General features: G+C 26.7%; 1 long non-coding RNA gene across 1 annotated transcript; it reads right to left on the bottom strand.

Annotated features, from left to right (window-relative positions):
• Window positions 1-3,895: 3,895 nt before the first annotated feature.
• Window positions 3,896-23,406, bottom strand: LOC126551341 (uncharacterized). The gene is made up of 5 exons (XR_007605231.1): window positions 23,294-23,406; window positions 22,914-23,126; window positions 5,524-5,602; window positions 5,307-5,427; window positions 3,896-4,284 (listed from the first exon to the last, which is right to left on the bottom strand). It is a non-coding gene; the product is annotated as an uncharacterized LOC126551341 (long non-coding RNA).
• Window positions 23,407-24,659: the final 1,253 nt, after the last annotated feature.

The raw sequence follows: 24,659 nt of genomic DNA, 5'->3' as shown, positions 1-24,659 counted from the left end.
ATTTATAAGATTTTTTATGAGGGACAGAAAAAAAGATATTATAGTATTTTAAGGTTAAATCAGCGATCGTTCTATATAATGTAAATGGTTAGTGGCCACCTGACAGTTTTTAAAACAAAATTACATTAGGTTATGATAAAATTTTTAGAATACTGAAAGGGAGAAGCCAAATACACTCTCACTTTACTTGAAATTTTAATGGGCTCAACGCTCAAAATTGCCTATTAACGGAACGAGAGGTCGTTAACGTCATATATAATCTCTTGTCAACGGTGCGTCATTTTTCCGTGGATATAAAATGTATACTATAATAAGTGTAAGAGCGCATTCATACTATTTAAGTTTGTCACGTGTCAAGCTATTTTAAATTATACCGTGGTAAGCGCATAGACGACAATATTAATCTATTTAAGTAGGTAACCATAAAATACCTATTGCAGGTTACTCTATTAAATACGTGTACTGAAGTCGTGACACTCATGATGAGTCACGTGCGATTATGTTGCACACTGATCTTTCAACTTATGGATTTAATAATAACAACACGATACAACCAGAAATTAACTCACGATAATATTATAGTGACGGGGTATACGAAACTCAATTTAATTTGCGATGTCGGTTGTATGCTGTTTGACAGATATTATAAATTGTAAATTTGTAATTGATTATATTATTATGTTATCCCTGAAAAAAAAATAAAAAAAAAAATTGTATAACCGCATAGTGTAGGTAAATAGGTAGGTACTGCAGGTAATACCAGAAAATCGTGTTGAATTTTTTTTCTTAGTGGATACTGTACATTTTTTTTCACCTGTCACTTGCAAGTTGCAGGAGTATATTTACAACTGCTGTCATACATACACTTAAAATATCTTCACATTAATTTTTTTCTTCGGATGTGCGAAAGTGTATTAAATTACACTGTATCGAGGAGTTGTAATACATTGTATCGAAACGTTTTAATCATATTATAAATTATAATACAACCCAAATATTGATTATCCGGAACTCGCTGCTTGAATATTTTATATCTATTTGTATTATTTCATATTTGACATTTGTCGTACATATTTATTTGTGAATGAGGCTGTATAATATAAATATATTATTATGTACTATGTTTTATTTACATTTTTCAAAAATCATTTAATATTTCTGCATTTAACACGCGCTTGTAACGATAATGTCGTCTGTGGACTGGTCTTATATTTATGTACTCGAAAAATGAAATAACGGGCATAAAATAAAAAAATAAATAAATAACTGTAATCGATTAAGCATAATAATAAATAATAATATAACCGATGCGTTTTAATATGAAATGACAGTATACCTAACTGCCATCGAATGGTGTCGGCGCGATAAAATAAATTAAAATTCGTTCGATTTATTATGCTGCAGGTGCTTAGTCCTATGTACCTGTACACAATGTTCATTGAAGTATATAAAATATACTTAAAATACTTTTTGACACGTCATAATAGCGCTGGATATGTAAAATATATTAATAATAATAATAATAAACTAAAATGAACACAGTGAAACGGTTTTAAAATGAAATATACCTAATAAGAGTTTGGCAATTCACTAAATGTGATTTGCATAAAACTACTATGTTCTTAAGATCTTTTTATGCTTAACAATTAAATTATCATTTATTGATTATAATATTATATTATGTTTATCAGTGGCTGTTATAAGGGGGGAGGGATAGGTGGATTGTCTCTCCTTGGGGTTTGATTTTGTATATTTTATATTATAATATGTAGACACCAAAGGTGGCCAACTTTTATGGACCTTTGAGTTTTTTAAGTTGTTACGATCGACCAACACAAAAGCTGTCAATAATCTGGTATACCATATATATTTTATATATTTAAATGCTATGTGGTGGAGGAGGGTTGGCTTTATTTTTGCCCCTCTCTCTTTGAACATAATGTATAATCGCCATTGATGTTTATAAACGTATGTATAAGACACTGGAACTTTTATAGCTTGGTAATACATATGAGCACATAAGTGGTGAGTGTAAAAATGAGTTTTCAAAAAATTCAAGATCGATTGATGACGACAATGGTCGTAGATAAGATATCGTACATAAGACATATAAGTATATACGCATAGGATTCAATGTACATTATCATGTCCTCGATAATTGGAAATACTTAATATCTCTACGTAGAGTGGTTCAAATTCAACCATATTGTTTTCATGCTTAAAAAAAATATATGTATATATATTAAGGAGCATGTAATATTACTTGTATACTGTATAGATATTAAAATTATTCTGGTTGGTTTTTTTATTTTCGGTAAGTACTTATTTAAGTTTCACGTTGATGCGATAAAACTTTTTTGTTATCGAAACCATCAGTTTTCACTTCCAAGTATTGGGATCAGTAAAATTCACGAAAAAATTAGCAAGAGAATTACAAGACAAATAATCGTAGTATAATAGATATGCAGTGATGAACTATACCTAATTGAAATTTAAAGACAATTTTAATACGTTAAATGACATAACGTAAATATATATTATTGTGTATATTTCTCAGTATCTCGATGAACTAATAAAGAATTGTGGTTAACTTTGAACAACTGCAGTATAACACTACTATATACGCTCAGATATCAGAGCTGTGCTTCCAATATTACAGATTCGTGTTATAATATACAAAAATAATTAACATATGCATCGGTGTAAAAAAAAAATATAATTAGTAGGAGGAATACTGTGCGTATATAGTGTACGTATATAGAGCTGTAGAGAGCGTGTTGTAAAATTATACCGTTATGGACGTTAAAAAAAAAAAACCGTTTTGGATTAAAAAAATAATAAAAATTGTTCGATATCAAATGCACACCTATATAATAATAATAATGTAATATTATAAATAAGCACGCGTATTACTATTATTATATGTTTGCCGGCATGCCGTTAGTCGGATAAATCGCGCGCGCGTGGTCGTCGCGTACTTACCTATATATATATAATATAAATAGTATACAATAATATAATACAATGTATGTTTTTTAATCTTCGCCTCATAAACTATTTATATATGTACATATATATTATACGATATAACTGTATACTCACATGTATACACGAATTGTATACGATATTCGTCGTCTTCGCCACATTAAATCCCTTAACAGTGCCCGTGGCCAATCGCATTTCCATCGAAAGGCATTCGATTATGCGCAGTCGAGGACTTATTGCTATTATTTTTTTTACTATATATGATATTATGTGTAAATTACAATACACTATATTATATACAGAGCGATTCACCGAGCACGTTCATCACCCGGAAATGTTATCCTTTATTCAAATTCTAATTTTCATTTATACAGTGTTTATAAATGTACATAATATTCTACTTAAAGACCGGCTGCATGATTACGATTTTTTTTTTCAAGTAATTTAAGGAGTGTTCTTGCACGTTGTGGCGATTTAAACCAGTTTTTTTTTATAAATAACACTATCCTCCATTTTAACCTGAAAAATTTTAAGTCGATAATTTTTTTTTGAAAACATTTTGTACTACACAATATAATATCTATAACTATAATCATAGGATTCACGAACAAGTGATCTCGAATAAAATGTATTGATGATTATTTTTTTATTTTGTATTCGATCTACAAATCATATTAAGCCTATAACATATAACCATCCACAATATTACAGTACTAATAACTCAGAAACTATAAAAATTTGTTTGAAGAAAAGTATGTATCACTTCAAGACACTCATTAAATGCCATAAAAATCTGAGAGCTTGAAGTTTAATAGTTTAAACATAAAAATTATCTTTGATGTCATACATTTTTAAGTTGAGTATATTCTAAAGATTAGGATTTCCACGATTAAATGATACATAATTTATGTATACGAATATACACTAAATTATTGCTTAGGACGAGAGTATAAGCAATAAGCATACTTTGTATGTAATGTATATGTATATATATGTATATAATCATTTTGTATATTACATGGTACGGCGCATTTCGCACATCGTCGTAATTATTTCATTTTTTTTATTATATTATTAATAATATTGATATTAATATTGACAATGCTTCGCGTGTAATAATGTCATTATGATACATACTATATAAACTCTTGCAGTGGTGCGACCAAACAATGAAAAATATAGTATTACCTATATAGGTGTGTTGATGTGTTATATTACGTATTATGATGTGCGTGCGTGGCTATCCACTATCTGTGTTGCAATACAGCCAAAATAATATTTATGAATTCGTGATATGGCCTGCAGCAAAAATTGTTATTATCAATAATTTATTGCTAATACATTGTTTACTATCCACTATCCAACGGTGATTTAATAAAGATGATTCATCACATTGTAGCGACGTGGCATGACTAATGGTCTAATCAACAATTAGTAAAAAATAAACTACCCCTTAATTCATATTCATTGGACTTATGTAATTTGCGCCAAAAACAACCCTTCCCAAAAAAATATATGTCATTTGCGCCACATCTAAAAATTTATTTTGGTAATTTGCGCCAAATAAAATTAAATAAAAAGGCATTAACTAATCTGAGCCACCTGTACCTACTAAAATTGTAATCTACGCCATTTTTCACCTTATTAAAATTATAATTAGCGCCATCAATATTATAATTATAAATAAAACAAACTCCATGCATGTTAAATAAGTAAATTTTCGTTTAGTAATAAAACATATAAAAATCAGTCATATTATAATTATAAATAAATGTATATAAGTAAAACAAACTCCATGTAAATTAAATAAGTAAATTTTCGTTTTGTATATACCTACTATTTTTGTAATATCGGTAACATATAATTTTTGAAATTAAATAACTATAGCTACTTATAATACTTAGCTTACTCACTTTTTTTTTAAACTTATAGCTTAATGACGAAACTAAGTGTTTTCTATCAATAAATTTTATTTTGTTGATAAATTAAATATTATTGAAAGCGTGGCGCAAATTACATATTCCATTTCGTTTTCTGTCGTGGTTTAAAATATTAAAATTAATTTGTATGTGTATCCCAAAATACATGTTATATTATTATATTTTGTCGCAAATTACATACGTACTTAAATAAACCTATTTGTGGCGCAAATTACAAGTAATAAAATTGGCGCAAAATATGATCTCCCCATTCATTTACCACTTAAATGTGGCTTGTTAATTACAAAATTACGATATCCAATCAAGCGATATCTAACCAATCTTGAATAACTAAATAATAAACAATAAAATCGTGTTAAATAGATGTTTTAAAGTAATTACCTCCTTGTTATGTATATATGACAGTATGTCTTGTGTCTACTGTATAGTCCAGGAGTGGCTAAATTGCTGCTCGCGAGCCGCATGTGGCTCTCGTCTTAGTCAGATGTGGTTCACGTCTTATCTATAAAATCAAAATTTTCTTAGTATTGTTACAAATTTTAATTTTTTGGTAGTCGTTTATTAAAATTTATCAAATTATATAATATGATGTATTTACAAATACTTTGACTCTTGGTATAATTGTATTTGTCCATGTCGCACGCGAACACATTCATGTTGGCCACCCCTGGTACAGACTGTAAATCATAGTTTTTGTATTTTTTAGAACATTTTACTAGTATGAAAAGTGCATATTTATTTGAACAAATCTAACCTAATCTGCAAGTAATAGTTGAGTGAGGGTTATTTTACATATTGTTATTGGGGAGAACAAAATGGTTTCTTTTAAAAAGTACATATAAATGTTACGTATATTATGCAACACAGACATATGTTCTATATATATATAGGTTTACCTTCTTATAAAAAAATTGTATTGAAGAGTTTATATAATTGTATATTTGTATGAGCTATAATATTCTTTACTACTAAATTACTATATTTTTGCCCGTCATTACTAGTATCTATAGGCCAATTACATTAAGTCGGCAAAGTATTCATTTCAAAATACAATTAATATTTAATTTATTATTATTATTTTTTAATTTTTATTCTCACACACAATATATTATATTATAAAGTTCATACGAGCAATACAATTCAATTTTTTTTAGACTTTTTATAAGTACATTCAATACATGTTATCAATTTTTTTGATTGATTTTTATATACTTACAAAAAAGTGATTAGAAAAATTAATTTGTCAAATGAAATATATTAATAATCTTTGTGTTTACAATATTGGTTTATTTTCTATTTTTCTATTTGCTTTGTATTTACAATTATGGTCATTCGTACACTCATAGTTGAACCAAATGGTTTTCTAACACGTAATGCGCTACTAAAAAATAAGAGTTTTCGTAAGGTGGAGAATCAGGTACTTATCATAATTGGGAATATGATTATAATAATTATGCCATTTAGATATTGAGTTTAAAACAAACTATAGATATATTTTTTATTAAATTTAATATAACCAATAATAGTAGGTAGGTGTTATTTATGATATAATAATATACTTTATGTTTAAATAATTTAACAACCTAAATGGCTTTATATGTTTTAAAGTTTTATATCTGTAATATTATTATAATTTATAAACGAAGTATGAATTTATTGCTATATTTTATCAATGTAGCAATGCGGCTATAAAAAAACGAAAAACTATTTTATTAATGTGTTAAAATCCGTTTATACGAGAAAATAATTAAACCATTTAATGGTAATTGAATTTAAATGGAACACAATTAAAAAAAAAATGAATATACCAAACATGTGTTACAATTTTTAATTTCATTAGCGTAATTGGTTTTCTGTATTCAGAACTAATTTAGCAAAAATATTTTTCAGCTATAAATCGTATACTGTTTAGTCAAGTTGAAATTGTTTGTATTTTAAAAAGTTTTTCTATTAAAATATTGGTGTTCATGGATTATATTTTTGAAAAATATAAAAGGAAAATGGTTAATAGTAAATTACATAATATTATATATTTTACCTGTAGTAGTAAATATTTTCTTGGTAAACCGAATGGTGTAACTCAGTAACTGATGGTAGAGATATATCATATAGCAAATGGAAATAATTTTTTTCATGAACATTACATTCTTAATTTGTTGAAACAGTTGAATTTGTACATAATGCGATGAAAAAAACTTCATAAAAGGAATGTCTTAATATTGTTGAAATATTCATTTTAATAATCAAATATGAAACAACGATACTTGTGTCGAAATAATATTACCTTGAAAACAGTAATTTAATAAGAATAAAATATTGCATAATCATACTATACAAAAATAATTACATTATAAAAAAATGTTTGAAGATGTCTTTCATTTGGAATTATGTATTATTAAATTGCATTGACAGTCAGACTTAAGTTCTTAACCTATCATATATTTTAAATCTATATTTTCTACAACATTGCATTGATTCATATTCATTTATAAGTACTATTTTTTTTTTTTAATAAAACTTCGTTATTCATTTGATCATTAAGTCAATTTTAATTAAGATTCACCTATAACGTCAAAATTAACGCATTATAATTAAATATTTGTGTATACGTTTAATTATAATATCGTAGGCGTCCTACTAAAGATAGTATTTATGTACGTAAAATATAGATGTTTGTTCCCTTTACTTTGATCTTTGCATAATAATGAAATAAAATTGTACATAAAAAATAATATGCTTGCGCTTTTTGAATTAAATAGTTGTTATTTAATGAATATTTTAATGTGACAAAATTTGTTATGTTATAAAAATAATGAGACATATCAATAGATATTTATTTTAAATTTTTTAAATTTTTTTATGATTTCATCTATACAATTTATTTAAAGCTAATCAAAGTAATTATTATTATATACGTATAATAAAGTATTAAAAATTAATTTCGTCATTGATATAACTATTAATTATTAGATCATTTATCATGAATTTATCAAAAACATTATAAAATGTTGACTCAATAGTGAATAGATAAATAAATATTCGTCTATACTCTATACTATCATTACAAATGCTTACAAAATATATAAAATGTACTAATAATATTTAACTTAGATTTAAAGTCTAATTCAACTGATTTATATTCAAAATATTATGATTTATTCAAAACGTGAATACTAATCATCTTTATAAGATGCAGTTAAAATGTAACTGAGAGATAATAAAATTAAGTTAAAATTATAGCATTAAACGGTGTTTAAATTCTCATAATTGATGTGGTTGGAAAATTAGCTTTTAGGATCCTTAAAGCCTTTAAATTGATATTCATTAAAATTATATAAGCATATTAAGGTATTAAGTCATATCACACGAGATTTGAAAATAAAATCATGTCAATATTATAGCAGTTTTAATTTATTTATTACTTGCAGGCTGCATAGAGTTAATATATCAGCATAAAATAATTCTCGAGCCGATTAAACGTTTCATTTTTTTTTTTTTTTAATCCGTTTGCTGTACACGCACGAATCTAATAAAATGCTGTTTAAATGAAATAAATACAAATTCATGTGAGAACTAACACTACGGATAAAACAGGCGATGAAAAAAAATTCAAAGAACTAATAAATATTCGCAGTGTTTTACAACGTGTAGTGTGCATTAAATGTTTGAAAAAAAATTGACACGTGGAAAGCTAATTAGAAAATAAAGGTTTATTCAGTGTGTTATAGAAGAGTATCGTTTAAAAATGATGTCATAAATATATACCTGATATTGGGATGAAAAAAAATGAACACGTGCAGTCGAGAAAAGACGAGTTTACAGGAAATTGGATTGCGAATAAAGAAATTGCAATCGTCTAATGCGTTTCTTATCGATTTTTTTTTGTAAATACGTCTATACATATTATTTTTCTTCTTTATCTCTGCTACGGCAGGCTATCACGATTGAAATTTCCATCCATTAGATAGACAGTCTTAGGAATTCCATTAGATGGCCGCATAAGCATTAAACTTATAAATAATAAATATAGTATAAGTACCTACCTATAAATACATAATATATAAAATGCACGAACCGTAAACATAGTTTATTGGCAATCACCAAAAATGAAATTCTCAATTAGGTATACAATCACGGTTATATATATTATTATCATCTAATATTTTATTTTATTTATAATGCTCAATGTACTTACGTTTATAATATTATCATCTATAACAATCGATACTGTTTTCATTATATAAATTAAATTAAATTTCTATATAGAGTTTTTACTGTATAGTGCATACTCAAACGTTATTTGGAGCATTATTTTATATATGTTCAAGCATTTTTTAGTTTATTAAATCAGATTTAATCATATAATCACAGTATACTGTAATAGATCACTACATTATACAATATACTTATTAATTACTTAATTCATTTCTATGAGTACTAATCTACGATCGACCTACTTAAAATCAATAAATAAATTAGTTTGTTAAACCTTTTTGAGTTTATTATATTATACTGTCGAAAATACGTCAAAAGTCTTACTTATAATTATACACTGCACCGGATACCGCAAGCCAACTCACTAAATTTAATTTCCTGTGAAAAGTTAAAAGCCAAACAACTATTGGGACTATATAGTACCAACGTGACTAGATTTTCATTAAATGTATTGATTCGTATAATCATATGTTATCCTTATCCGGTTAACCCAGAAATCTCTAGAACTTGTCATAGTTATTATCATTTATGCATGTATACTTATCTTTAGGAACTTAAATAAAACCATTAAAATAACTAGTACTCGTTTGGAATATTAAAATCTCCAAATAGACACATTATAGATTATAGTTCATAACATAATAATACGAGTGTTGAGTATGTAATGTTACGTAAATTATTATTATTGTGTATCGTCGTATTTGAGTATCAGACTAAATCTTCTAATACATAAAAATGAATGTTTGTTCTCTATAAAGGCTCAAAAAAACTGCAGGATCGTTTTCAATAAAAGTTCTATTAATGTATATAGTTGAGACTCAGAGGGTGTTTAAGTCTTATTTTTCAATCCTTATAAGATGCTAATGTACATAGAGTGGTTATTGGTTAACACATGAATTCAGTTTTGCCTCATAAAAATCAAATATTTTTTTGTTTATTCAAATCAGTTATCGGAAAAATTTTTAAACTCAGGTGCTGTATTTAAAAATTTATACATTTTCGCGGCCTGTGTAGATCAGAAATTCAAAATTTTGAATCTTATTTTAAAAATGTTTAATTATTATGTAAAAATACTACAACTTAACAGTTAAAAATTAGAAAATAATATGAAATTATGAGTGTTTGCGAATACTTGATGAATATACCTACAAATCTATTATTTCAATTTGAAGCTCAACAGGAACATCACGTCAACATAAATAGGTATTAAATGAATTGGTGAGTAATTTTAAAATGTTGAAAGTGATTAAAATTATTATTGAAGTTTCGAGATAGATTCAATACATTTAATTGATTAAAATAAAAATTTTGACTATTCAAAAATATTTTTACAAGCAGAGAAATGTGTTAATTCATTTTTTTCAAAATGAGAACGTAAAAATTTCAATTTCACTTTAAAAGACTTAATAAATATGAGACCAATATTAGGAATAAGCTGATTTTTATATTGTAATTTTATATTAAATTCATTTATACACATCAATATACCAACAAAAGATACTAGTTCAGAAATCCTAATTTCATTTTATAGCATAGAAATAGAATCGTCTTCCACTTTTTTCCCGACAAATTGTATATCTTTTGATGTAACATAAGACCGAGATCCAATAAATAAAATACAATTCAATAATTAAATTTTCATAAAACGTGTAAATTTAAGAAAATAGATAAAATTATAATTCAATTTAATTGTCATTTTGGAACGGGCTGTATGGAATAGTTGCGCGGGTCACTGGTTATCAACCACTGATTTAAACGATTGCTATTTCAGCTAGGTTACAGATCTGAGATCATATACCTACATCAATACGTATTAATATTAGGAATACTGTTTATAATATTTCTTACAAAATATAAATATATCTAATAAATACAAATCTTTAAATCAAGTAAGTACTTATAGAGTTATATGAACACAATCACTATGATTATTATTTTACATAATTTCAGATTTCCAATTATGATTTATTTTATTATTATTTTTCACTATTTAATTCCAGACATATTATATTTTTACAAACACAGACGAATACCAATTTTTATATGACAATTTTTTATGTCCAAATAAAAATAATTTAATAATATGTCCAGAATTAAATAGTGAAAAATAATAAAATCAATCATTTTAGTTTGTATCAGATATTTCAACTAAAGTTTGAAGTAGAACGGAAAACGGTAGAAAGATAGATAAAATTTAATTCAGGTAAAGTTGGGTAATATAGGCGTACAGTTAAAATAAATAGGTTTAATTACTATTCTATGTATTCGTCGCTTAGTACGTTAATATTATAGCGAGACGGATGAATATTATAGACATTTGTTTTCAATACAACGGCTCGAATTCTATACAAATATACAGTTGGTAAAACGTCGGCATAATTTTATTGGAATAATTACACAAAATTAATATATGTAGATGATTATAGATTATATACCCTGTTAGATAATATTAGTGTATAGTGTATACGTAGTATACGAACAATACGCGTTTAAAAACAGTATCACCGTTGTATGCCTTTAAATTATAATATTATAATACTTATATATTAATACATTAGCGTTGATCTAAAATAAAATACTAGTAGAAAAAAAAGAAAAACTGTGTATAGCAAATTTGCTTGCTAGATAAAAGCCACACGCGAATTTGAAGGTTTTCAAGTTTTCAAGTAGGAACATTATAAGAAAAAACCCAATGTTCGTAGGATGTGACGTTTAAAATGAAATCGATTGTCGAGATATAGTAATAGATACACACGAGTACTAAGAAAACGTCAAATCCAGATCGTAGAGTCGCCTTTTGGCTCATCCCCGAGGAGTTCATCTCGTGATCCATAAGACTTTAAAAAAACTATTTTTGTACTACGCCTATGTGGGTATATTAAACATAACGTATAACAGAATGCAAATTTCTGCAAGAATATCCACTACCTATATAAGAACAGGCCCGGCTAAACTGTTTAAACACACTTAGGTAAACCTAAGTTCATGATGATCATGCCTATATAAGTACACTATTTTTTCTATTAAATATACCATTATATGTTTATGCCATAACAAAATGAAAATCAATATACTTCTGTGTAAGTACATTATATATTTCTTTGTATAAAAAAGTTAGTTGTTTGTTTATAACAATTAAATAGATCAATACTGTTTTGGGATAGAAAACAACTTCCCTCCTACTAGTTTTAGTTACGTTTGTGAGTTAGTAGCGACGAATAACACCGACCAGTTAACTCAATTGCCAAATCGAATTCAATACGTACAAAATTAAAATTAAAATTATTACTGTGGATAATGGACAATAGTTTTTGTGTTATCAATGTTATCATAATAATAAGACTAATGACGAAAACAATTAATTACTACATTATGGTTTATGGTTAGGAAACTAATTCTGAATACTGGTAATAACTAAAATTAAAAATATACTTAATATTTGTGAAGAGCGTGACGTTACATTTTTTTTAAATTAATATGGTAGATACTAGATATAGATTTAAAAATACCTTTATGACAATAACACAATTCATCTGTTTCTACATACGTTGTAGTGCGTTAAACCATTTATTATGAAAATATTTTCAAAATTATTTTTGTATTAATCTGAAATTTATTTTAATCGTTACATGTTCACGAAATAATAGTATAATAGTATATGGCAATAGCGACCCGTGTCATGGCGCACGTGAAATAATAGAAATAAATTAAGTGAATTATTACATAATTTAAAAGAATATATTAATATTATAATCATATACCAGTAAACAGCAGATAGCAGGAGCATTTAATTTAAAAATTATTCATTCTGAAAGTTAATGGTTAACGGACAAATAATAAATAATAATTATCAATAATCGTCACTTGCAGATATTACACAACGATGTTATTTTTATCCTTTTTAGATCTAAAACACTACTGTCATAATACAAAAAAATGCGGGCTGACTGATGAACATATCGTTTCAACCATCTCTATTTTCAACAATTTTACATTTTACTAGATATTTATTGATATTTAAACTCAAGGACATATACATTATTTACAAGTTCAAAGTGTCATTTGTTAAAAATTATAACAAAACAATTAATATTTATTATTTTTTAATACACCACATAATGTGTTAATATCATAGAGTCTCCCTACCTCGTTGGCATTTGATAGACACAACTATGTTAAATTTTATATTTTTACATGTCTACAAAATTTATTATTTATAAAGGTATACTTATGAATGGGTACCATCTGTCTTCAAATATTGTTTAATATATACTTCAGACCCTTGGGTTTTGATGTAACCTAGTCATATACCTCGGATATACCTAGTCATATTTTATAACACAGGCTTACTAAATTAATCTTTCTGTGGTTCAACCTAAGTGGACATTAAACTGTTTCAAACATTGTTTTATTTTGCCAAAAAAATTGAATTTTCTGATCGTTTTCATATTTTATTTTTGTACAATATAATAACTATACCGATATGTATTCGTGCACATGTTAGTTACCTAAGTTATGTATTATTTTTCTCCATTTATAGGTCATAGTGTCAAACGTCATAAAAAATGTCCATAAATCCCTTTAAAATACACTACTCGTAATTCATGTTATATATTTTATATATAATAATATAATTCGATTAATTTGATGCATTTCTTTTTCAAATACCTATATCTATTTAAGATGGGTGTTTATAAACAAACAATAATAGTAAACGAAAAGGGTGGTAAATAAATTATTACGAAGATACCAAAATAAACCACCTCAATGAATACTCGTTTAATACGATCGATTTGCGTTAATAATATATTTACATCGCAAACTTTTTTGATGATATTTTCACAATATTTTATCTAGCTTGTGTGAGTGCGTGTGCGTGTGCGTGTACTATATATATATATATATATATATGTGTGTATATGACTTAAATATTTTTTTCATTTCGTCTCAGTCTTCAATGTGTTTCGAAATACTCGCGTTTACCATTTATATTACAAGAAAGTTATTAATGCTGCAGTTAACGTAGAATTTTTTCGATATTATTAAAAAAATACGATAAACATTATACTGTTAAAAAATTCCCATCCTTACTAAAAGTGCGATTACTGTGGTTTTGAAAAACATGCATACTATGCCAGTTTATTTTGAAAAGTAAAATTATGAAGAATTTAACACGCGCGCGCATGTCGTATAACAATAATATTATAATAATGTGTAGAGTAGGTATTATAGTAAACACAGTGGTTGTAATATTAACTCATAAAAAAAAAAATGTATTCATTAGAATAATGACTAAGTATTATATCTTAATTATAATTAAAATCAGTGCTTAACTCTCGTTATAATATGTTTATCGCACATATATATAAATTCTTCTTATACTTTTTTATGGGAATTCAAGGCTCTCGGATATCTGATATACACACACGTGTGCTGATTTAACAATATCATAAATTTATAATATATTGTTTGTCCAACACTCCAACATTGATTATTCATTAATATATTAGTATTATATTCAATGTTGCAATGATTTTTTTTTTATGAAGTCTTATATTTTAATACTGCAATGTAAATATAATATAAATACATCGACCAAAATGAGATTTTATCGTCCAATTTATTACTAATAAATATAACATATATATATTCGCTCGTGATCTGTTTATTTTATGTTAAACAAGGGTAATTTAAATATATGCACTTAATTTATTATAGATGATATAGTAAATTTCATTAATAAATATACTTTGTGTACAGAATATGTCATGATGTGAAAAGTGAATTATTAGGAATATTTATAAGATGTGGTATATCTATACATCTATAATCTATTATGGTCTATAGAATAATATAGTACTCGTATATCTTGAAGATATAAAAATGTCATTCCGGAAGTTTAAGTAGAAAAAAAACGATAGATGGAACGAGGAAGGAAATAATAACTCAGTTTTCGCAATACAAAAAATACATTATTAAGAAATCGTTAAAAAAAAATACCTGCGTAATCTCTTTACATGCGTTATTTTTGGTTATTACTTTTCATTACTACCACGATTGCACTGCATTGTTCTTGATTTTTGTTCGTATTTCTGGATCGATTCATACACATTATTAATATAATTGGAAATCTGCATATTAGTATTATACGCGATATCGATCGATATAAATAATGTCTCGAGTAGGTGTATAATAATATATTGTGTGTGCAGCTAATTATGAGTATGACACGAGCTTACAGGTGCTGAACCACAGTCATCGTAACTACTAGGTATGAGCTATTATACTTATACGAAATACATATAATTTCGCCAACTTCCAATAAAATATGGTATTAAACCTACGCGACGGAGCTCAAAACATTGGTCTTGTAAACGTCGTTATGTCGATCATTGCTATATCGTTATCCAGTTATATGTTCTCTACCTACATTGTACTATATATTATGTGCAACAATGGCCGCAATATTCCGCGACGTACGGCGGAGTAGCCAGGAGAAGGGTATTTTAGGGTTATACCTTCCCCTCATCGGCCGTATTTATGTAAAAATATAGTGAATATATAAAAATATACGATGTCATACTGCAAGATTCTTTAATTCTTTATATTACTATTATTTACTATATTATGACTGATTACTACAACGGAAAGCGTGTGAACTCCCCCCAACCCTTCGCTATAAGTTTTACCTATTTAAATCTTAGAAATCCATTTGAAAAAAATTTTAGCAGCGCACTTGCCTCGGCGACGAGATCAAATCATTGATTCGTAATAATAAATTATTATGTTCTTGTTGTTATTTCGTCTCCAAATGCGAATAGTCTTATCGGACATTGATTGATATTATATAACGTTATAATATTGTATTGAAGAAATAAATTGATATTACGTTTCCAAAATTCAATACTGTCGCAACCGTGACCCCGTACCGCGGCGGTGCTAATATAACGATATCGTCGTTGACATTGGGCGCACTGCATAATAATTCGGACACTTCTAAGATTTTGCAATAATTATTGTTTCAATACGTCTACGTGACGAAATCGTTTCGGAGAAATTAAATTTTAGATTTTTATTGATTTATTGGTCAATTCGATGTGTACTCTGCAGGTCCTTGACTTACAATCTGACACATACATATATTATGCGCTATGATAAGTAATAACTGCCAAAACGATTCATTAACGTCGTTACGTATGTGCAGCATATGTATATTGTGTTGAGAAATCGTTGAACTCGTATTATATCATGCTCGAGATAAAAAAAAATAAAATTATAGTCAATTCTTATATGGTAGGTAATCTGGAAAATTCTTTGTTTATCGAAAATAAATACGTTTTACCAGACAATATTAAACACCTATGCTGCAGTGATTTTAAATTATTTTTAAATCTAAAAAAATCACGCACAATAAGCGATATGTATGTATATATAGTATATATTATAGGTACACCTAATACTATTATAGCATCAAATTAACCGTGTGGTCTTAAAACCATGTTTTAAAATGGTATATTATACACGCGTGCTGCTGTTCCGACGAAAATCGCAGCTGGATAACTGTCCGAAATGTACAAGAATTCAATTTGTTTCTTTTTATGATTTCCGAGAATATTTCTCAGCCTGCTCACAAGTCTGACATTTTACATACCTATTCGATTTTTTTACGGTCTACCAAACATTTATGTACTGGATTTATTTGTTATTAATGGGTGTACAAAACCTAAAATATTGCTACGTAAATGAAACAAATTTAAAAAATAATAAACTAGCTAAATGCAAGAAAAATATCGTTGAACATGTCACAATAAACAAATTTAAAAGTAATATATTATTACCTATATTAAATGTAAAATATAAAAATTGTTATGTCTGATAAAATTATAGATAGCATACAAAAATATTATAAAATCGTATTTTTAAGCAAGTATAATGTAGTATATTATTCTGTATACGTTTTTGACAATAAATGAATAAACACCACAACTGATAACAGAATAATAATCAAAATTTAAAAATCTAAACTAGTTTACACTTTTAGGTGAGTTATTGTTAGTTATGTTCCTATAAGATGCGAACATTAGAAACTCCCATTCTATTTAAACAAAAATAGATTTCCATCCCATTTAATGAATCAGACTTAGAACTGACAGTTAATGTGTTGGTGTGATTGTAATTTGTTTTGGTAATTGCCGTTAATACCTTTTTTAACAACTACTAGTTAAAAATTATAGTTAAAACTAGTTTAAAATAAAAGATGTTTTAAACTTTGAAGGGTATACGTGGGCAATGGGCAATGGGCATTACATTTATTTTTTTATCAGGGAAGCGGATATTAATATAAAAAATAGTTATGGCTACAACACGTTTGGGCACAAACTCATAATAAAGGTGTACTTGGGCACTATTTTTTCTGATGTAATGCTTTTGGGATCTTTGTAGTTCATAATAAATATATAAGTAGTTTTTTTTATGTATGTTAAGTATATATACCTTTTTTTGTAAGTTATATATAAGTTAGACATCATATATCATAACATGAATACATGAATTAAAACTAAAAAAAATGATAATCAATCATTTTTTTTAATATTATACATGACTAAAATATAAACACAGTTGTACACAAAAATGAACTAAAAAAAAAAAAATAAATTGTAAAAAAAAGATGTCAAGTAGGTAATTGCTCTGAAGTATAGTATACGAGTCAGGTGTACTTTGTAATTGGGTAGGTCACTGTAATGGATATTGTGTTGATTTGAATTAAATTTAAAACATCACATAAAAAAAAAACTTTTGAGCGGATACACTTATATTATCATATAGATATATTGCTATTAATTATTATTATAGTAATTAATTTTACTATTTATAATAATACGCGTGGTGTAAATGATAATAGACAATAATATAAAATTAATCTAAAAGTTTTGAAAATATTAATGTGTGTATAAAATATAATAATGTATTATAAGCACGTAAAAGTTTTAAGTTACAACGAAAACTTTTTTTCGAATTACAACAAAATAACTAAAATTGTTATTCTCTGTTTAAATATTGAATTTTTCTCAAATTTGAGCTTCCAATCTCTATTCATACAACGAAAAAAATACGCTTATTTATTTTTAAATTTTATTTTATTTTAGTATTAAACACTTATGAATATGACTATATGAGGTACCTTATATTAAATTATTAAGTCTTAGCTATAGAATTTGAACAATTTATACATTTTAAACTATAAAATAATTTAAACATCTTCTTGATTTTGATTAATTTTGGCAAAGTTTAAACTTTGCTCATCACAGCACAAATGCTCATAAAAAAATCTTGTGAAATTTTGAATATTTTACATTTATTGGTTTCAAGTTAAACTAAATAAACAAAATTTATTTTATCAAAAACTAGTATTACGTAATAATTATTGTATTTTCCGAATATTTTGAAAATTGTTATAAACTTTAAATGTTAACTACTCAAAAGTATTAACTACATTCGTGTTAAAAATTGTATTTCGGTGAAATTTTTTTTTTAACCTAACGATTTTGAAAAATATTATGGACTTGAGAACATGATAAAAACGTGAGCGTATCTAGCAAATTGTGTTTATTAATCTATTAGTTGATAGGTTTCAGTATTAACAACTAAGTGTCTGTACAGTGTGAAGTCTTGAGATGTGAATAGTGAATACTCGAAAAAAACTTCAACAACATCACTAGTTAAATATACAGATAGTTGAATTTACATAATAAATATGTGGGTGGTTTTAACTGTTATATTGTGTTTGACATATTATGTGAACTATTAATGGGTCTCCCGTATTTTGGGGTGTCGTGATCTATTTATATTCCTAGCGATCCCTCTACAGTCTACATTTACGAGGTATATAGAGTGTCACTACTCACTATACACTAGTATATACGACAAATCACGACAATGTGTTTATCTATGCACCTTATAATATTTGTATTGACAGAGAATTACGCAATTAAATTTTAATTTTATTGAATACTGCAATACTATACTGAGTTTTTAAGACCCGAGAGACATGAATGCATAACTATAATCGTTAATTAATTACGCGTCATTTTATTGCATTAATCAATGTTACAATAATTATATTGTGTTGGTGCAGCACAGTGGCCAACACTCGTCTATATAGCTACCGCATACACAAACAGTTTTTGTTTTCAATTATTGACTAGGTAGGCAAAAATATAATACACGTACGTACGTATTTGGCAATACCTAGTATCATATATTTGCGTTTTCATTCGTTTCGTGCAGCGATATTATAATATAATAATCCATATTTGTCCAGTAGTCCTCAACAATAATCTATGTATTATCATATTATATTACTTAGGCATTGTTTTGTCGTGTTAATTTTGTTATCGTTTATACGTTCGTTACACATGTTATATAATAACAATATCAACGTGTCGTGCTCGCGGTAGGTAACTTTTTTTGCCGATATTAAATTCACACTCGCCCGCACGGTGTGATTATTTCGAGAAATTGCGCGGCCGATCAGCAGCAGCTGGAGACTAAACATAAATCACAGCGGCAAGTCGAAATCACGAACAAAACACACAACAATATAATAACGCACGCTGTAACTCTGCAAGACTGCAGTTACGAATTATGATGATATGATTATGCTCGCTGAGAACTGCTCAGTGCTCAACGGGTATATCGTAGACACGGCATGCGTATTGAATATTATAATATAATATAAATGTTTTATTTTCAAATTCTGCTTTTATATTCTACTTACTATTTCCACTAGTTGTTTTTTTTTTAAATATATAATATTATATATTATTTATACAGTATACTATACATAGTATATACATATATAGATCAAGTCGTCGCATACGGAAGTACGAAATTCAATTATTCTATTCGAGCGGACATCGCGTACATAATAATATGTACTACATATTATTATTTAATCTCTTTTCTTATATTTTTTTTTTTGAAACCACCCTATTACAAAAGTTTGTATGTTTGAACACCAAAAATTCAGAAACTAGAGGGTTAATTTCAATGAAAGTTATAAAAGTTAAATAAAAGAAAATAGTATTTATAAGTATCTAATTTATTGTTTGTCATTCTAATATAGAAAAAATAATAATAATAAAAAAAAAAAATTTACAATAAAATATCCTTTTTTTAGCTTGTAGACTTAAAAAATACTCTACTGATTTTGATGAATGTTTCTAAATTATTTTTAAAGTTATCAGGAAAGTTCAAAGCAAAGTCTGAACCAAATTCGTAAATATACCAAGTGCAAATTTAACATAGCCGAATTTTTATTTCCGTCGAATTAGTTAGAGCTGTATTTTATGTTAGTTCATTTTTATCCAGAGTAAAGTAGGGATATACAGCTAGCAGTATAATATATATAATATACAATGAACGGCGCATTTAATGACCTTTTTCCGTTAACAAGCAGTATGCTTTTGTCTTCTTGATAATATTATACATTTTAATTTACTGACCTTAAATCAGTTTATAAATCCAAATTATTGGTTACCGTGCCAAAAAACTAACATCTGATTTAACAGATCTTAATGCAACAGACATGCTAATAGATTTTCATGAAACACAAGGACCCTTTTTAATTTTTATAGCATTCACTTTAGGGTCTATTTTTGTATAGTAGGTATACCTACTATATATATTATGTTATATATATTTTAATAAAAAAAAATTGAATGCGTTAATAAACTAATATTTTTAAAATAAATGTGACGTTCAGTAAATAAAAAATAAAAATATAATATAAGTGCATATAGATAAATTAAGGAGTGGGAACTACTTAAGTATAGGTACCTATGTATAACATAATACTATACCTTCGAATATTAAAGTTTTGACAAGACTGCTAATACTAATATTTACATATATGTGTACACATACTAAATATTATTCAAAATATATACAAACTACAAAGTGTATATTCGAAACTTATTCCACTGAACATGCGAACAGTGATGAATTCAGACAACTATTTGAATTATCACAACGCGGAAGGAAATGTAGCTAAAAAGATCGTTCGTATATATTATATCTTCTTGAATTTGCATATTTATTTTAATTTTACATCGATCAATGTAAGTGTTATAATAACAATATTTTTTTTTAATTTTGTTGGTTTATTTTAAATTTACTCGTATAACTCGTATACCTACCTAGTTGACCGAAACAAACTACTAGCAAAACAATAGGAATAATTAATAATAATCAGTAGACATATTGAATCCGTCGACAACTATCATGTAATTTTAATACCAAGTTTTAAGCTATAATTTTGTCTTAATTATAGTTTATTTATTTATTTTTTTTATGTTATTATTATTAATGACGATAATATGCTAATTTTGCGAAAGCTGTGGTATGTATAGGTATTTTAATTTATGCTATGTGAGCGCGAGCGGTTATATCCATACCACATCGTCCATAACTAACTGTCCATAATATACCTATATAATATGTATTTATTTTATAGGTAGATATCGATCCTATTTGTGTTTACAGTATTATAACAATTAACAACGATTTGATCACTTTCAAAAAAATATTAATCGACACAATGTACACCGAGTACAACAATAATACCGTTATTAAAACTTAGCCGCACCCGAAATGTCGGCGCCCACCCTTACCTACTACATATAAATGCACCGCCTGGCTGCATATATAGGCTATATTATAATATATACTTGACACTTGTAATATATAACGGAGTAAATTAATAAATCGTTTACGGGTATCGATGTATAGTTATATATACTTATATACACGATTGCAATTATAAAATATCGACGGCATAAACTATTGGTATTGCCCCGTATACAAAGTAAGTGTATACAGTGTGTGACATTAACCTATTGGCGTATCTAAAGTTCAATCAAGGAGGGGAGGGGAAACGATCAATTTTTTTTGAACACAACTCTTAATACAGATCGAGATTCGAGATATTATTAATCAATATCCCACGGCCCACATTAATTAACTATATTTTTGAATATTGATATTCTTTTTTCATTTTATTTAATACATTAAAAAAACTATTGCCCTTCTGAAATACTTCACTGCCCACTACTGTGTATATGTGTAGGTGACTATGAAAATTATTTTTCCAACTATACATTATAACGTGGGCCTAGTCAATCGTATTCCGAAACTGAAATTAATACTCGACAGCTGTAGTCACTATCGTATTATACGAAATATGTGAAATCGTTTTAGATTGAAGTTTTTGTTTTTCAATCTCAAATCCGAATACTATATGTGCAGTCATATAATACTGTAGTAGTGTAGTGCATTATTTTTAAGTCGATAAAAAAATATATATCTTTATGAATATTAAAGCATATATAATCATAATGTACATAGGATTCGAAAATCAAAATTAGTCTTCGAACGTGCGATTATCATAAAGAGTAAGATGATGCGAGATTTAGATTTTTTCATGAAGGTAAAGTGTAATGTAGGGGAAGTCGAGGCAGAAACGTACTACTAATTTCTAAGCACTGTGGAATTTAGGTATAACATTTTAAGGATTTAAAATTGGATTGCGTAATTATATTAGGTACATAACTTAGTCCAAGGCATTCAGGTGTTTAATAATTTAGAAAAATAACTTAAAATATGTGTTTTGATAAATAAGAGAAAAAATATTAACATTAAAATACAAATTCTCAAATACACATTACGTAGCTTAATACAAAAATAAAAAAAACAATCTGTACTAACACTACTAACCTTTTAAAGCACTGTTGTAAAGTTTCATTTTCTCGTCTTTTATTGCTTTTATTCTATCTTGTAAATTTGAATGAGGCATTCGCATTTCATAGTCGGTTGAAGCTTTTATATAACTTAATGTATCATTAACTGCAGCTTTTAATTTATGACTAATAGCATTGTATTTTCATCCCACGATTACCGATTTGTTTTTCGCACATAGTTACGAACCATCTTTAATAAAAAATTATCAAGTCAATTATAAAACGTAATAATATGTATAATAATACCGTATGACTTACGTTTTTGCCCCATAGTAGGCGACTTTAAATTAACGGTAATTAAGTAAAAAGGAAAAGCAATATTCCTCCAAATTATATGATTAAATAATCTGTACTTACTTTTTCGGAATTTGAAACGATTTTTGTGCATATAAAACAAAATTACGTATAACAATGTTTGATTATACGTAATGAGTATGTGAAAAAAATGTTATTTTACATAATAATATAATATATTTTACGATGACAGAAATTTGAGCGGGAATTTAATAAAAGTGAGGTTAATTATAGTTGTTGATAACAACAAACATGGTATGGTCATGGATAAATAAACATTAATATTTTTTTTCTATCTTGACCAATGTTCAGAAAACCTTATCATACGGTTTTGACTCTCGTACGGTACTACCCCGCTTTCCCCTATATTATATTATATTGCAAATTCACAACTTTTACCTTGGTAAATTATCTACAAATGTATAAAGAGAACAAAATATGTACCTTAATAATACAAGCAGTAAATATATTGTGTATCATAATGGATTATTATTTTAGGAGTACTAAAACTTTGGATAATTTATGAATTATTATTAAAAAGTTGTAAATATAAATTTAATATACAATTTCCGAATTATGACAATTGTTTTACAAAAAAATGTATGATGGGCGTGGGGCATCCAGTATTTTAGACAGAACTAATTTTAAACTTAGAAATGCTATGGTCTTCTTATAGCACCTCATAACCTTACCGACTTCCTCCAATAATACAATTATGATTATGAGATTGATCGTGCATCATTATTATTTATTACTATCACGTATTGCCATATATATTTTACTGTTTAAAGTTTAAAGTTGATTTTAGTTATGTGTTATACTTTAAATAAGCACAAAACAAAATTAAATTTATTGAATTTATCAATGCTGTATGAAGAAGTTTTGCGCATCTCTTAATATAAATTACCTATCAATTTTAAACCTTTATGATACACAATGAACGTCTACAAGTAACGAACTAAATAACAAAACTATAAATGAAATATGATTATTTTTAAAAATGTACATTAACCATATCAATAAATATATTATCTATCAGAGTCCAGAGATGCTCTTAATAATTTTTTTTTTGAAATATATAATTTCTATACATTTTCAATACAAACGAAAATTCATAAATTTGATATTGAGACGAGTATATTCGTTTTCATATTGCAGTATACAGCTGTTCATACATAAAATGCATGGCATTTAGTCTACATATCAATAGCTGTTTACAATTCATTTTTTTTTTTAAATATAATTTTTGCAAAGTGTAGGTACCAACCTATATATACACATCACATATTACACATTACATAATGCATACATATTATTTGTTTTATTATATCTTTACGAATTGCAGACCTTTATGTTTAACTATTGGATTAAATTAAGTATTGCCTGCACTACCGGTATAATACATATAGTATAGAATTATGAGTTTCAA

The sequence above is a fragment of the Aphis gossypii genome, chromosome 3 (genome assembly GCF_020184175.1).
Source record: "Aphis gossypii isolate Hap1 chromosome 3, ASM2018417v2, whole genome shotgun sequence".
Lineage (NCBI taxonomy): Eukaryota > Metazoa > Arthropoda > Insecta > Hemiptera > Aphididae > Aphis > Aphis gossypii.
The sequence above is the reverse complement of the archived record's forward strand: the minus strand, read 5'-3'. Positions and strand labels throughout refer to the sequence as shown.